We start from the raw sequence: 16,835 nt of genomic DNA on the forward strand, positions 1-16,835 counted from the left end.
CCGGACATGCCCTGTTCTGCTCCATTTTCATCTTGAGAGTGCTGGCTCCCGAGGGTGTGCGGAGGGAGGCTTGCTCCTCCAGGCTTTGCCAGGTAGCGTGTCTTTCACCGGGAGGCTCTTGAATATTGACGTCTGGCTGGTTATCCAGTGCTGCTGGTAACTGTGTGGGGTTAGTCTGCCCAAGCCTGCAGTTCACAGTTAGGAAGTCCGTTGTTGCCCTGTACCTTCACTCAAGCTTTCAGTAGTAGTAAAGGTAATGCTTTGGTTCCATTAGCCAACTATCTTGTCCTTAGTTGTTATTTATGGGGCTGAATCTAACTCACCATTAACTCTGTCACGTATCTATCTGGCTATTGTTCCTTTGGTTTCTTAGTTCTGTAGGATTTTCTGTGGTCAACCTAGTGGCAGTGTATAAATACAATTTACATAAATTATAAATTTATTAACCTTATATCAAATTATTCTTTGCATTATTGGTGTAAAGTCAATTACATAATGAGAAAATGAAGATATTAAGTTAAATTTCCTTTATTTGCAAGTTACCCACATTGAAAATATAAAAGTTATCAACTGAAATACAGAATAACATTTTGTTTCTCTCCTGGGAAAACATGGAAGTTAGGAATATGAGGACGCATTAAAGTGAAATGTTGATGAAAATGATATATACTTTCCTATTGTATCCCAAGAGAGTGAGTTCAACTCACATTAGGAAATCGACTTTTATAACATATGTGCTTTGTAACATAAAATCATTGAGTATTTTCTATGTGCCAGGCAATATTTTAATGCTAGGGATACAATAGTCAACAAAACAGGCAAAACCCCTACCCTTTTGGAAACTTCCTCCTTTTCTCTCCCTTCCTTCCTTTCCTTCTTCTTTCTATCTTTCCTTCTTGCCTGCCTTTCTCTGTTTTTTTCTTTCTCTCTTTTCCTTCCTTCCTTCCTTCCTTCCTTCCTTCCTTCCTTCCTTTCCTTTCTTTATTTGCTTTTGAGGTATAGTTGCCAAATGAAATTACTTTCTCATGGGCAACACAGATAATGAACCATAAATAGGTCAAACATATAGTATGTTAGAAAGCAATACGTGTTATGGAGAAAAAATAAATAAGATGTTTGAATATGGAGTGTTGAGGCTGCACATTAGAATTGCAGTTTTAAAATAGTGCATCATTTAGTAAGGACCTGAAGGCAGTTGAGGCAACAAATTATATTCTTGTCATCTTCCAACATGCTATTTATATTACTAAGGGAGAAGAGGTCAAAGATCTGAGCTGCTGGATACTCCAACAGTAAGTATTGGAGATAAAGTGAAGGAAGGTGAAGAAGAAACAGCAAAGCAGTTTGCAGGAAATGATTTGAGAGGCCTGTTACTTATCTGAGCAAGAGCAAATAGAGGGAGGCTCAGGAAGACTTAAGGTGTTAACTGAACTTGGCATTAGAGAATAAGCAGCACATTGATGGGCAGAGTATTTTAGATGGGTAAAAATGAACATAAAGGCGGTGACAGGCATATGAAAGTAAATCATATTTGGAGTTTGATGAGTATTTTATTTGAGTGTTCGTGGAAAGAGGGTTGGCTGGGGTATGGGCTGGGAGCAAGGTTTGTTGGGGGGAGTTGAAAGATGAAAATTGGAAGTTGAAAAGATGGCTGTCTTTAAAGAGCTGGGTATGATTACAGATCATAAGTGATTACAGATTATGAACAGATTAATATGAAATATTACAGATTAATATGAAATCATATTGCATATGATTACAGATTATAAGTGAACTTTATAATGGAGACAACGATTACCAAATGCCAAAGTCAAGTAATGATGTTTTAGTAATATTACTCTGGCGACCTTCTCATTTTCAATGGGGTAAGGTTGGAGGTAAGAAATTGACTTTGTGCATGACTATATCCAAATTTGTTGTAGTTTGGGATAGGCACTTGACCTCCTAATTCCTTGACCTCTGCTAATTCCTCACCTCAGTTTATCTAAATTCCATTCACTTTTTAAGGCCTAGTTTGAATTCCATGTGTTCTGTGTGGTTTTTAAAAGGTTGTTCATTCCAATTTCTACTGACCTCTCCTCTCTATGCTTTATATTATTGAAAAGAAACCTTTTTCTTTTTTAATTTTCACTATGGTTGCACTTTTTCTCATTGTTGTTATTGAAGAATTTTAAAGCCAGGGACATGTATTTTCATTTCTTTATGTTGCTTTCCAACATGTTGTAGTATGCTTGACAGTCTATTTTATTAATGATTTATCCTCATGATGTTCATGAAGTCAGGTCACATGCTCACTAGAACTTTTTCATGGGCTCTATACCACATAGATAATAATGTCAAACCTGTTGAGTGCCCTCAACCTGCATTTATAGTTTTCTCTCTTATCATTCTGTACCATTTCCGTGGTTTAAATAGTTAGGCTTTGGAAAGATAGACATTCAACCAGATGGGTCATGCCCCCATCTCCTAAGCTGTAAGCCTCTTCCTTCGAATGTTATCATTTTGGTTCTGATATCTGAGATACTCGGATTTTTTTTTAAACACTTTAATTGACATATAATTTTCAGATCATAAAATTCATCCTTTTAATGTGTGCAGTTCAAGGAATTTTAGTATATTCACAGAATTGTGTCACCATACAATATTTGCTTGCAGAATACTTGTATTGCACTAAAAGAAACCCTGTGTCTTTAGTTACTACCCACTCCTTCCCCCTCTAATTCCTGGCAGTTAACTAGTCTACTTTTGTCTCTATGGATTAGCTATTCTGGACACTTCATATAAATGAAAGAATACAGTATGTGCTATTTTCTGTGTGGCTTCTTTCACATGGCATAGTCTTTTTAAGATTTATTCCTGTTGCAGTACTTATCAGTCACTTTAATGGCTGAATAGTATTCCATTGTATGGATATACGACATTTTGTTTGTCTATTTATTAACTGATAAACATTTGGATTGCTTCAACTTTGTGATGATTTTGAATAATGCTGTTTGTGAACATTTGTGTATAAGTTATTTCATGGACATATGTTATCATTTTTCTTTGTTATGTAACTTGGAGTGGAATTGCTGGGTTCTAGGGCAACCGTATCTTTAACCTTTTGAGGAACAGTTCTCCAAAATGACTGTACCCTTTTATAATTCTACCAGCAATGTATGAGGGTTACAATTTCTCCACATTCTTGGTAACACTTGTTATGATCTGTTTTTTTAATTTTATTGTTTTAGGCATCTTAGTGGGTATGAGGTGGTATTGTTGCAGTTTTGATTTGACTTTCCCTGGTGGCTAATGATACTGGGTATTTTCTCATGTATTTATTGGTTACTTACATATACATATATGTGTATATTTAAAGACATGTCTATTCAGATCCTTTGCCTATTTTTCAATTGAGTTGTTTGTATTTTCATTACTGAGTTGTAAGATTTCTTTTTGTATTTTAATACAAATCCCTTATTAGATATATGATCTACAAATATTTTCTCTAATTCTTTGGGTTGTGTTATCATTTTTTTGATGCTGTAATTTGAAATATAAGAGTTTTTAATTTTGATGAAGTCTAATTTATTTAGTTTTTCTTTGTTGTTCATGTTTTTGTTGTCAGTATTTAAGAAATGCTTCCTTACCCAAGATCACAAAGTTTTATTTCCATTTTCTTCTAAGAGTCTTACAGTTTTAGCTCATATATTTAGGTCTATGCTCAATTTCAAGTTAATTTTTGTATATGGTGCGAGATAGAGATCCAAATTAATTTCCTTTATGTGGATATCCAGCTGTCCTAGCACCATTTGTTGAAAAGATTGTTCTTTTCCTATTACATTGTCTTAGCACCATTTTCCAAAATCAGTTGATCACATAAAAATATGGTTTTGTTTTGTTTGGCTTATATGTCTGTCTTGAAGCTAGTATGACAGTCTTGATCCCTATAGCTTGGTAGTACGTTCTGAAATCTGGGACTTTCTTTTTTTTTTTTTTTATTTAAAATTTTTTTTTTTTCAACATTTATTTATTTTTGGGACAGAGAGAGACAGAGCATGAACGGGGGAGGGGCAGAGAGAGAGGGAGACACAGAATCGGAAACAGGCTCCAGGCTCTGAGCCATCAGCCCAGAGCCTGACGCGGGGCTCGAACTCCCGGACCGCGAGATCGTGACCTGGCTGAAGTCGGACGCTTAACCGACTGCGCCACCCAGGCGCCCCTGAAATCTGGGACTTTCAAGTTGGTTTTTCTCCAAGATTGTTTTGGCTATTCCAGGTCCCTTGACTTTCTATATAAAGTTTAAGATCAACTCATCAATTTTTACAAAAAAGCCAGTTGTGGGGCATATAGGTGGCTCAGTGGGTTAAGCATCAACTTTGACTCAGGTCATGATTTCATGGTTTGTGAGTTCAAGCCCAGTCTGGCTCAGAGCCTGGAGCCTGCTTTGGATTCTGTGTCTCCCTCTCTGCCCATCCCCCACTCATGCCACCATTCAAAAATAAATGAATTTAAACACATTTTTATTTTATTTTATTTTTTTTACAAAAAAGCCACTTGGGATTTGACTAAGGATTATATTGAATCTGTAGATCGATTAGGGACATATTCCTATCTTACTAGTTGTCTCCTAATCCACAAAAATGAGATGTCTTCCACTTCTTTCAATAGTGTGTTATAGTTCTCAGAGTATATGTATTTAATTTCTTTTGTTAAATCTATTCTTATTTTGTGTGTGTGATGCTATTGTCAATGGAATTGTTTACTCAATTTTGTTTTTGAATTGTTCATTGCTAGTGTATAGAATTCCAAATGATTAAAAAAATTTTTTTAATATTTATTTTTGAGAGAGTGAGTGAGAGAGAGACAGAGACAGACTGTGAGTGGAGGAGGGACAGAGAGAAAGGTAGACATGGAATTCAAAGCAGGCTTCAGGCTCTGAGCTGTCAGCACAGAGCCCAATATGGGGCTTGAACTCACAAACCGTGAGATCATGACCTGAGCTGAAGTCGGACTTTTAACTGTCTCTGCCACCCAGGCACCCCCCAAATGACTTTTTAATATTGATCTTGTATTCTCCAATTTTGCTCAACTTGTTTATTAATCCTATTTTTGTGTGTGTGTGTATTCTTCATGATTATATACAAGGTCATATGATTTGCAGAACAGAGATGGCTTTGCTGCTTCTGTTCACATCTGAAAGTTGGTTTTTTTGTTTGTTTGTTTTACTTGTCTGTTCATCCTGGATAAAACTTCCAATGTTAGATAGAAGTTGTAAGAGCAGATATCCTTTGTATTGTTTCTTATTTTAGGGTGGAAAGCATTCAGTTTTTCACTATTAAGTATGATGTTAGCTATGGGTTTTCCATAGATGTCCCTCAAAAGGTTCACAAAATTTCATTTATTCCTAGTTTGTTAAGCATTTTTTCTCAGGAGAGTAGTTGGGTTTTAGCAATTGTTTTTCCTCTCTCTATTGTGGTGATCACATGGTTTTGTTCTTCATTTTATTAATTAGTCTCATGTATTACACTGATTTTTTGATGTTAAACCAACTTTGCATTCCTGGAATAAATCTTACTTGGCCATATTGTGTAGTTTTTTTTTTTTTTTACATATTGCTAGTTTTTACATTTGCTAGTATTTTGTTGAAGATTTTTGCATCTGTATTCATCAATAATATTGGTCTGTAGTTTTCTTTTATTGTGACATTGTAATCTAGTTTTCACATTATAAGGCAAGTTCTCTTGATGGGATATGCTGCCTGTGTTCTCCTCAAGGATTTTGATGTTTTTTCGTGTCACATTTAAGTCTTCATCCATTTTGAATTTATTTCTGTGTATGGTGTAAGAAAGTCGTCCAGGTTCATTCTGCATGTCACTGTCCAGTTTTCCCAATACCATTAGTTGAATAGAATGTCTTTTTTCCATTAGATATTATTTCTCATTTTGTTGAAGATTAGTTAGTTGAATGTACAGTTGTTGGTCCATAATCTGAGTTCTTTATTCTGTTCCATTGATATATGTGTCTGTTTTTGTGCCAGTACTATACTTTCTTGATTACAGCTTTGTAATACAGCATAAGGACTGGAATTATGATGCCTCCCACTTTACTTTTATTTTTTAACATTACTTTGGATATTCAGGATCTTCTCTGGTTCCATACAGATTTTAGAATTGTTCATTCTAGCTCTGTGAAAAATGCTGGTGTTGTTTTGATAGGTATTACACTGAATGTATAGATTGCCTTGAGTAATATCAACATTTTAACAATATTTGTTCTTCCAATCCATGAGGAAGGAATGTTTTTCCATTTCTTTGTGTCTTACTCAATTTCTTTCATAAGCTTTTTGTAATTTTCAGCATATAGGTATTTTCCATCTTTGGTTGGTGCAATTATAAATGGGATTAATTTCTTGATTTCTCTTTCTGCTGCTTCATTATTGGTGTGTAACAATGCAATCAATTTCTGTACATTGGTTTATATCCTGTGACTTTGCTGAAACCCTCTGGGTTTTCTACATAGAATATCATGTCATCTGCAAAGAGTGAAAGTTTGACGTTTTCCTTGCCAGTTTGTAGGTCTTTTATTTCTTTTCATTGTCTGATTGCTAAGGCTAATATTTCCAGCACTATGTTGAACAGCAGTGGTTAAGAGTGGACATCACTGTCATGTTCCTGACCTTAGGGGAAAAGCTCTCAGCTTTTCCCCATTGAGGATGATATTAGTTGTGGGTCTTTCATGTATGACCTTTATGGTGTTGAGGTATGTTCCTTCTATCCCTGCTTGATACGGTTTTTATCAAGAAAGGATGCTGTATTTTGTCAAATGCTTTTTCTGCATCTATTGAGAGGATGAAATGGTTCTTATCCTTTCTTTTATTAATGTGGCGTGGTGTATTTTGTTGATTGATTTGTGAATATTGAACAAACCCTACAGCCTAGGAATAAATCGCACTTGATTGTGGTGAATAATTCTTTAAAATTTTTTTAATGCTTATTTCTTTTTGACAGAGAGAGAGACAGAGCATGAGTGGGGGAGGAGCAGAGAGAGAGAGGGAGACACAGAATCCGAAGCAGGCTCCAGGCTCCGGGCTGTCAGCACAGAGCCCAATGTGGGGCTCGAACTCACAGACTGAGAGATCATGACCTGAGCCGAAGTCGGACACTCAACCGACTGAGCCACCCAGGCGCCCCTATGGTGAATAATTCTTTTAATGTATTGTTGGATTTTATTTGCTAGTATCTTCTTGAGAATTTTTGCACCCATGTTCATCAGAGATACTGGTCTGTAATTCTCATTTTTAGTGGAGTCTTTGTCTGGTTTTGGAATCAAAGTAATGCTGGCCTTGTAGAATGAGTTTTGAAGTTTTCATACTCATTTTTTATTCTTTGGAATAGTTTCAGAAGAACAGTTATTATCTCTTCTTTAAATGTTTGGTAGAATTCCCCTGGGAAGCCATTTAGCCCTGGACTCTTGTTGGGAGATTTTTGATTACTGATTCAATTTCTTTGCTGGTTATGGGTCTGTTTAAATTTTCTATTTTTTCCTATTTCACTTTTGGTAATTTATATATTTCTAGGAATTTGTCCATTTCTTCCAGTTTGCCTAATTTGTTGGCATATAATTTCTCATAATATTTTCTCATAATTTTATTTCTGCAGTGTTGTTTGTGATCTCTCCTCTTTGATTCAGGATTTTATTTATTCACGTCCTTTCTTGTTTCTTTTTGATCAATCTGGCTAGGGGTTTATCAATTTTGTTAATTCTTTCAAAGAACCAGCTCCTCATTTCATTGATTCTGTTCTACTATTTTTTTTCTTCTTATTTCTATATCATTTATTTCTTCTGTAATCATTATTATTTCCTTTCTTCTCCTGGTTTTAGGCTTTGTTTGCTGTTCTTTTTCCAGCTCCTTTAGGTGTAAGGTTAGATTGTGTATTTGAGTTTTTTCTTGCCTCTTGAGGAGGTTCTGTATTGCAATATATTTCCCTCTTATGACTGCCTTTGCTACATCCCAACGGTTTTGGACTGTAGTGTTTTCATTTTCAGTTGCTTCCGTGTATTTTTTATTTCTTCTTTAATTTCCTGATCAACCCATTCCTTCTTCAGTAGGATGTTCTTTAATCTCCATGTATTAGTGGTTTTCCTAAAATTTTTCTTGTGGTTGATTTCAAGTTTCATAGTGTTGTGGTCTGAAAACACGCATGGTATGATATCAGTTGTTTTTTACTGGTTGAGCCCTGATTTGTGACCCAGTATGTGATCCATTCTGGAGAATGTCCCATGTGCACTCCAAAGAATATGTATTCTGATGCTTTAGGATGAAATGCTCTGAATATGTCTATTAAGTCCATATTGTTCATTTTGTCATTTAAAACCATTGTTTCCTGGGGCACCTGGGTGGCGCAGTCGGTTAAGCGTCCGACTTCAGCCAGGTCACGATCTCGCGGTCCGTGAGTTCGAGCCCCGCGTCAGGCTCTGGGCTGATGGCTCGGAGTCTGGAGCCTGTTTCCGATTCTGTGTCTCCCTCTCTCTCTGCCCCTCCCCCGTTCATGCTCTGTCTCTCTCTGTCCCAAAAATAAATAAAAAACGTTGAAAAAAAAATTAAAAATAAAATAAAATAAAATAAAACCATTGTTTCCTTGTTGATCTTCTACTAAAATGATCTGTTCATTGTTGTAAGTGAAGTGTTAAAGTCTCCTACTATTATTGTATTATTATTAATGAGTTTCTTTAAGTTTGTTACTCATTAGTTTATATATTTGGCTTCTTTCATGTTGGGGGCATAAATATTTACAATTGTTAGATGTTCTTGTTGGATAGACCCCTTTATTATCATATAGTGCCCTTCTTCATCTCTTATTATAGTTTTTGCCTTAAAATCTAGTTTGTATGATATAAGTATGGCTATTCCAGCTTTCTTTTGATGTCCATTGGCATGATAAATCATTTCCCACCCCCTCACTTTCAATCTGGAGGTGTCTTTGGGTCTAAAATAGGTCTCATGTAAGCAGCATATTGATGGCTCTTTTTTTTTTTTTAATCCATTCTGATACCCAGTGTCTTTTCATTGGAGCATTTAGTCCATTTAAATTTATAGTTATTATTGATAGATATGAATTTAGTGCCATTGTACTATCTGTAAAGTCACTGTTCCTGTAGATTGCCTCTATTCCTTTCTAGTCTTTGTTGCTTTTGGTCTGTCTCTTTCCCACTCAAAGTGTACCCTTTAATAATTCTTGGAGAACTGGTTTGGTATTCATAAACTCCTTTAGTTTTTCCTTGTCTTGTAGACTCTATATCTCACTCTATTCTGAATTAAAGCCTTGCTGGATAAAAGTATTCTTGGTTGAGTTATTCCTCCCCCCTCCCCCCCCCCCCCCCCATTAGCACGATGAATATATCATAACACTCCTTTCTGGCCTGCCAAGTTTCTGTGGACGGGTCTGCTACTAACCTTATGTGTCTACCCTTGTAGGTTAAGAACTTCTTGTCCCTAACTGCTTTCAAAATTCTCTCCTTATCTTTGTATTTTGCAATTTTCACTCTGTTTTGTTGTTGGCCTGTTTTTGTTGATTTTTAGGGGAGTTTTCTGTGCCTCTTGGACTTGAATGCCTGTTTACTTCCCCAGATTAGGGAAGTTCTCAGCTATAATTTGTTCAAATAAACCTTCTGTCCTCTTTTCTCACTCTTCTGGGACTCCTGTGATATGGTTATTATTGCACTTTATGGAATCACTGAGTTTCCTAAGTCTGTATTTGTGATCTAATAGCTTCTTTTTCCCTCTTCTTTTAAGCTTCAATATTTTCCATAATTTTATCTTGTTATCAGATAGGTTCCCCTTCTCTCATCCTCATTGTGATTAATCCCACTCAGTTTCACATCTCTGTTATAGCTTTTTTTATTTTGGCCTGACTACTTTTTAGGTCTTTTATCTCTGCAGCAAGGGTTTCTCTGGTATCATCTATGCTTTTTTCAAGCCCAGCTAGTATTCTTATGACTGTTGTTCTAAATTCTTGTTCAAGTTATATTGCTTATATCTTTTGAACAAATCCCTGGCTATGATTTGTTCTTGATCTTTCTTTAGGAGAGAATTCCTCTGTCTTGTCATTTTGTCTGTCTTTGTCATTTTATTCGATTCCTCTGTCTTTGTCATTTTGTTCAATTTCTACTGCTCTTCATTTGTTTCTGTAAATCCAAGTTTCTGATTGGTATCATATGCCTCCTGTCTGAAGAACTTTCTTAACATTTGGTATGTTCAGGTTTGCTGGCCATGAATTTTCTCTGAGATTGTTCATCTGAAGAAAGTTTTATTTCTTCTTTATTTGACAGGAATTTCACTGGGTATAAAATTGTGGCTTAACAATTTTTCTTTCAGTGTCTTCAGGATGCCACTCAAGTTTTTTTTTTTTTTTGTATTGTTTCTGATGAGAAGTTTGCTATAGTTCTTATCTTTGTTCTTCTGTATATATTTTTTGTTACTGCCTGTGTCTGTGTTTAACTTTCTCTTTCTGTCTTTGGTTTTCAACAGTTTTGATATATGTGTAGATATTTTCTTTTGTGTTTTTGTATTTATCCTCCTTGATAATCTCTGAACTTCTTGGATCTATAGTTTGATATCTGTTATTAATTTGGGAAGATTCTCAACCATTGTTTCTTTACATTTTTTTTCCTTCCCTCTTCTCTCTCCTTCTTCTGGAATTTTAATTACATATATGTTGGATTATTTGCTATTGTTCCATGGCTCTTGGATGCACTGTTCATTTTCTTTAACTCATTTTTCTTTTTGTGTTTTATTTTGTTAATTTCTTTTGACTTATCTTAAATTTCATGTATTTTGTGTTCTGCTAAGTCTTATCTAATGTTGAACCCACTGCAGCCATTCTTCATCTGTGTTATTTTAACTTCTAGCATTTTCATTTGATTTTTTTTTTTGTTATGGGTTCAGTTTCCCCACTGAAATTACTATCTGAATTTGCATGTTTGTCTGCCTTTTCCACTAGAGCTTTTTATATATATTTTTTTTATTTAAAAAAAAATTTTTTTTTCAACGTTTATTTATTTTTGGGACAGAGAGAGACAGAGCATGAATGGGGGAGGGGCAGAGAGAGAGGGAGACACAGAATCGGAAACAGGCTCCAGGCTCTGAGCCATCAGCCCAGAGCCTAATGCGGGGCTCGAACTCCCGGACCGTGAGATCGTGATCTGGCTGAAGGACGCTTAACCGACTGTGCCACCCAGGCGCCCCTAGAGCTTTTTATATATTAATCATAGTTAATTTTAATTCCTAGTGTGTTATTTCCAACGTCTGTATCATATCTGAGATTGAGATATATTTATTGCCTTGTTTTTGACAATGCATTGTTTCTTCTTTGCTTTTTTTGGATGCTTCTTAACTTTTTCTTGGTACATGGACATCTTGTGTGGGATATCAAAGACTGAGATAACTAATTTTTGTGCTTGAAGATGATGCAACAACTTTTTTTTTTCTTTTCTGATAGGACTTTAGTATAGAGGGAGGTTGGGTCAATTAAAGTCAGGAGTTGAGCTCCATCTGCATTTTGTTTTGCTATGGTTCCCTTGCGGTAATACCAACTTAAAATCCTTTAGCATTACCTTATGCTCAGGGTGGAGACTGGTTTGCCAAAAGGTTTTTCTGATGTCTGCTCCCCCACTCTGTTTTAAATCTTACTTTGAGAGGGTCTCCCCCCATGATCTTGCTCCTTTCCCCCAAATGGACTGCTATTCGTTGCTACTCATCTTTAGTTGCATCATGGTAAGTGTGTGTATGTGTGTGGTGGTGGTGGTGATGTTTCTGTTGTTCTTATTAAGATTTAGTTTAACAGGCATTGTGTCCTGGTCACTGGAGTCTCATAAGTCATCTCATGATGTGTCTTATCCAGCCAGAGAAGACCTTTATTGGTCTGGGATGAGCACTTATTTCTGCCCCTACCATAGGGGTAGGGAGTTTTTTCCTATTCCAATCTCTTAGCTAGAATGGGTTTTCAGGAGTGCTCTAAAGGAAGGGGAACAAGGATTCCCACATCTCCCTTCTTCAGTAGTTTTAAGCCCTTTGATTCTAGGAGAGATAGGAGAGAAGGATCCAAGTGGAGTTTTGTGCTTTTCCAGCAGACTGTTCCCTTCCCGCATCTCAAGGGAGGCTTTCTTAGTATAGTACTCTAACCAGTGTTTCTGTAAGCATTTGGCAAGGTCTGTAGAGACAGGACTGGCAAGTGGGTGCAAGTTCCCCTTATGTTTGCAGCCCCCAGGCATTCTATATTCCTTGGCTAGCCCATACTCAGCATGTAGTAATCCTTTAAATATTTTATCCTAATTTTTATTACATGTGTCCAGCAGCATCTACCCCAGGTCAGTAAGTTCTTGCTTTCTATAGTTTCCTTAGATTTGAGGTTAGTTTGTTGCTCTGCAACCTCAACTAAATGATAGGTTCAAGTATTAGAGATTTTTCTAGCATTTTATTTTTGTGTACTCAATGTGAGATTACATGGAGTTTAAATATTGAACCACCACACCTTGAGTATAGAATTGAAGAAGATATTCAAGTCATAAGGACCCAAGCTGGATAGCCAATCTGTCCAGTTGTTCTTTTCATAGCACTTGGCTTTTAAGGTGCTTCCAAACTGAAAAGTCTTGTGCCTTTTCCCGCAGAGGAGACACATCTGTTTAAGGTTTTACATGGAAGAAGTTGGAAGAATGATTCCGGATCTTTATAGAATAGCAACAATGTAGTAAAAAGAGTTGGATTGGTAATAATTCTTGTTTTCAAGTGCCCTTGATGGGTGATTTTAAAAAAGGAAGAAGAAAAAATAGAAGAAAAATGATAAAAAGACAGCTGAGCTCAGAATAGTGTGGAGCAGTGCTGGAAAACCTTCTGGGCATCCTAGCTGTCTCTTACCAGAGCGTCCATTTACCTATAATCTTAACAGATATTTGATCAATTCAACATTGTTAACATGTAGTAAGACTGCTAACTTTTTGGCATGTGCATTTATGCCATCTGGTTACACAAGCACGGAGCCCTGTTGATCAGATGATGGTACAGGTATTATTGTAAATTTAGCCATCTCATTATAGGTGAATGAAATTCAAATCGTCAGAGTATCGGGTACAATAAAAGCTTTATCTACTTTCCTGTCCTTCCTGCCAAATACACACGACAAACACATTTTACTTTAGGAAAAGACTTAAAAGTACCCTGAAGTGAAAAGTATTCAGAGGTCTCCAGTTTCTGCAGAAGAACACACAACAGCAAGCCAATTGCAAATCAGCCTAATCTCAATGTAATAAGATACTCTTTAAATCTCTTGAACTATGTCTCTTTTGTATCTAACACTGCAGAATTGTCAGAGAAGAGAAAAGAGAATCCCATAGTACCTTTGAAATTTAAGTTTTAAAAATCTAATTCATTTTGTATTCAGTCATTTTAAAATGTAGGTCCCTAAATCCTGATCTGTAAAGTTTTCTTGATGGGATTATATTGCCACAGAACACTGCCAATGACACTGCTTAAATAGTAGTCTTCTTTGTTCTACCTGCCCTCTTACCCTTTTTTGTCATGCCAAGGCCCTCCCTCTGTGCCTTAAAAATTCTATACAAACCCATCATTTTTATACAGCTTTCATAGACATATGGCTCCAGGGCCTGGTCTCAGCAACAGTACAGCCCTCAAGTCTGATTCTTTGCATAGCTGAAACTAGCTGTGTGTTTCAGTGTGTGTTTTTATATACTTACATATTTCTATATTTCTATTCATCCTGTCTGACAATGAGTGTTCTGCTTTTCAAATACAGAAAACATATCTACTCCCCTCACATCTCTCTACAATATCTTGTATACTGCTCTTCTTTGTAGTTCCTTCAAATTAGATATAAAATCAAGCTCTGAAAGTACTGACATCTTGAAAAATCTTACTAACCCACTAAAATTATAAACTGGCTGGGGCATAATATACAAAGGAAGGATGCTAATTGTTTTGAGCTCAGGATTAGGGAAAAGCAGCAATTTAGTCTATATATTTCTCCTCAATTCTTCGTTTATTATCTGTCATCCGTCTATCTATCTATCCATCCAGCTTCTGTGTGTATGTGTGGTAATGGAGTAAACTCACCAGTAATTATCTTGACATCCAGATGGAACCCCCATGCAGTGAATAACTCATTGACTACCCCCAAGATAAGACCTTGGCATCCTTTTTTAAGTATCAATTTTATAAAGAGCCCATATCAGGGTACCAATTAAAGAGTGATCTCCTATTGGTCTTATTATTGAGACCTGATGGGTGAAAAATTCCGCCTGGGTTTAGCAATATCTGCTAAAGCTAATATTTAAAGGTATTACAGTATTGAATCTTGGGAATAAAAGTATTAGTTGACAATCGTTAGTACTGATTTACTAAATAGTTGCCTTAGACATACATACAGTATCCTTTAACTGGGATAGAAAAGGCTGTTTAAAATAAGAGCCAACTGCAGAAGCTTTTGCATATGAGGGGAGCAGCCAGATTCCTATTAGAGAGATGGCTTTTGGTTTGGAAATGGGAGAGATGACAGATACGACAGACTCACTCTTCATGTATTCATGGTCTAAACCAGAGATATGGAAACACTTGAGAAACTTTAAAAATTCTGATGTCTGGAACTAGGACCCAGGCATCAGTTTTTAAACTCCCCAGGTGATTCTAGTGTTGAGGAAATTTGGAAACCTAGTCTAGAATCTTGCTACTCAAAGTGTGGTACTGGGTGCTTATTAGAAATGCAGAATCTTGGGCCCCACCTCAAGTCAACTGAATCAGAATCTGTATCTTGACGAGATCCCCCAGTGGTTTCTGTGCACATTAAACCACAAGAAGCACCGGGCTAGAAAAGTTTTCAACTCTAGCTGTGCATTAGAATTACCTGGGGAGCTGTTAAAATATAATGATATTCTGGCCTCACTCAGAGGGATTATATATAGCCCATTTGGTGTAGGGTGGGGACTGGATATTGGTATGCTCTATGCTTCTCAGGCGATTCCAGGGTGCAGTCGCAATTATGAAATATAAGGCAAAGCTGAATAACTTTCACTGAATAACTTTATATAAAAGAGAATCTGGAGGTTACCTAGGTAGCCTGGAAGATAGAGATTAGGGACACTGAAAAAAGGCAAAGTTTGAGGATGCCTATGGTAGGTAATACTCCAATGTGCTAGGAAGCTAGGCTTTGAGAGGAAAGGTTTCCCAGTGAGAAATTTTCATGGTGGCGGGGGAGGAGAGATTAGAGGTTGGCTAAAGTACTTTAAAAACACAAATGTGTAATATTCAATTTTCGGTTGTTGGCTTTTTTGATGAAGCAGGGTAAGAGGTGACTAGGAGAGAATTTGACTCTAGTAATTCACACAATTCTCGTGATGTCATAAAATCCTCATAGGATTATGAAGGATGGAGGCTTGAGCTACTTAAAATATAAACTACAGGAAGAGTAACCCAAGAAAGTTGGAGGATTCAGTTTGAGGCATCTTCTGATCAGTCATGTGGGAAACAAATACATCATAGAAGGACATTTTGTCCTTTGACCAGCTGCTGCTTCTCCTACTTCAGGAATGAGTAGTATCTCTCTAGCTTGAGTCTAGGTCGGTCAGTATCTCATTCTTGCTTTTTGGTCATCTAGCCTTCTCTTTACTCATTCATGCCTCCTTCTTGAGATCCATAATGTCCTTTTACTCCTTTCTCATGGCTAGTTATTAATGCATTAAGACTTTTCATCTAACTCTTTGTCTCTGGTTCTTTGTCATTATGTCCAGACACTCTAAGCAAGGACGAAACTTTTCTGACTGCAGGATAGATCCCTTTTAAATAAGGATACAGAAACAGAACAAAGTCAGATAATAAGCCCAGAACTCTCTTTCCTTCTGAAATTAGAGGAGTCATTTACACCTACTAATTTCAGAGGGAAGTGTGAAAAACTCCCCTTGAAACATCCGGGTCATCTGTGTTAAGCTTGGGTACACATCCACACTCAGTGTGGCTGTATCTTGTACCTAAGACATTTAAACCATAGGGAGTATTTATTAGGCATGTAGCAAGAGCTTAAGTTATTGAGCAAGTCGCTTCTCAAGGGAGGAAACGCTTTACCTCATTTCATCTAACCTCTCTAGCCTCCCTCCTGAAAGAAGGAAAGATGGTCAAGAAGTAGTTGCGGAAGATTTGTATTTAAAGTGGTAACATATTTTATAAAAGTGCTATTTTTGTGTACATCCTATCTTGGACTGCAAAACAAGCAAGGCTTCTGTGGAGCTTTTGCTCCAGCATAGAAGTAGGTATGAAAAGTTGAAAAATGATCAAGGCTGAGTGTGGGCAGTCTAAACAAGGGCAAGTTATGAAGGGAAAGTCAGAAATGAGAGAAGGTAAGGTGATAATACCAAGGAACCCCATTGCCTTATCTATCCGGTAGAATATAATTGTCACTATTTAATATTTATCAGAAAGGATCTTTGAACAAGAATACAGCCTGTGCATGAATCTTCTACATTTTGCTGGTTAGCAGAGTAGAACCACATTTTCCTTTTGTGTGTCAAGATGCCATTGAATGACTAAAATTAATTTTCCCCCATTAATTTTACTTCATGTTAGGTTACAGACAAAAAGTGAGCAAAGGATGTCTAGGAAAACAGCCCAGGAATGAAGGAAGAAACTGAGTAAGTAATTGGAGCAGTACAGTGTGAGGTCACCTAGTGTAGAAGCTCCCCTCCGAACCACTGGACTTAACCACATGGGGACGAGATACTAAAAACTGGCAATTACAATAGACCAGTAGGTGGGAGGAATTCAGTGAATCGGTCTGAAGTCCAAAGTCCTCAAT

At 36.7% G+C, this 16,835-nt stretch overlaps 1 protein-coding gene across 1 annotated transcript in view; it reads left to right on the plus strand.

Annotated features, from left to right (window-relative positions):
* Positions 1–16,835, plus strand: part of LOC125175174 (uncharacterized) — a 59,879-nt gene continuing 43,044 nt past the window's right edge. Inside the window, exon 1 of the mRNA XM_047875521.1 lies at positions 1–92. The gene's annotated coding sequence lies outside the window, so the exon portion shown is untranslated. The remainder of the gene's footprint in view (positions 93–16,835) is intronic.

Source organism: Prionailurus viverrinus, chromosome C2 (assembly GCF_022837055.1).
Source record: "Prionailurus viverrinus isolate Anna chromosome C2, UM_Priviv_1.0, whole genome shotgun sequence".
In the NCBI taxonomy this organism is placed as follows: domain Eukaryota; kingdom Metazoa; phylum Chordata; class Mammalia; order Carnivora; family Felidae; genus Prionailurus; species Prionailurus viverrinus.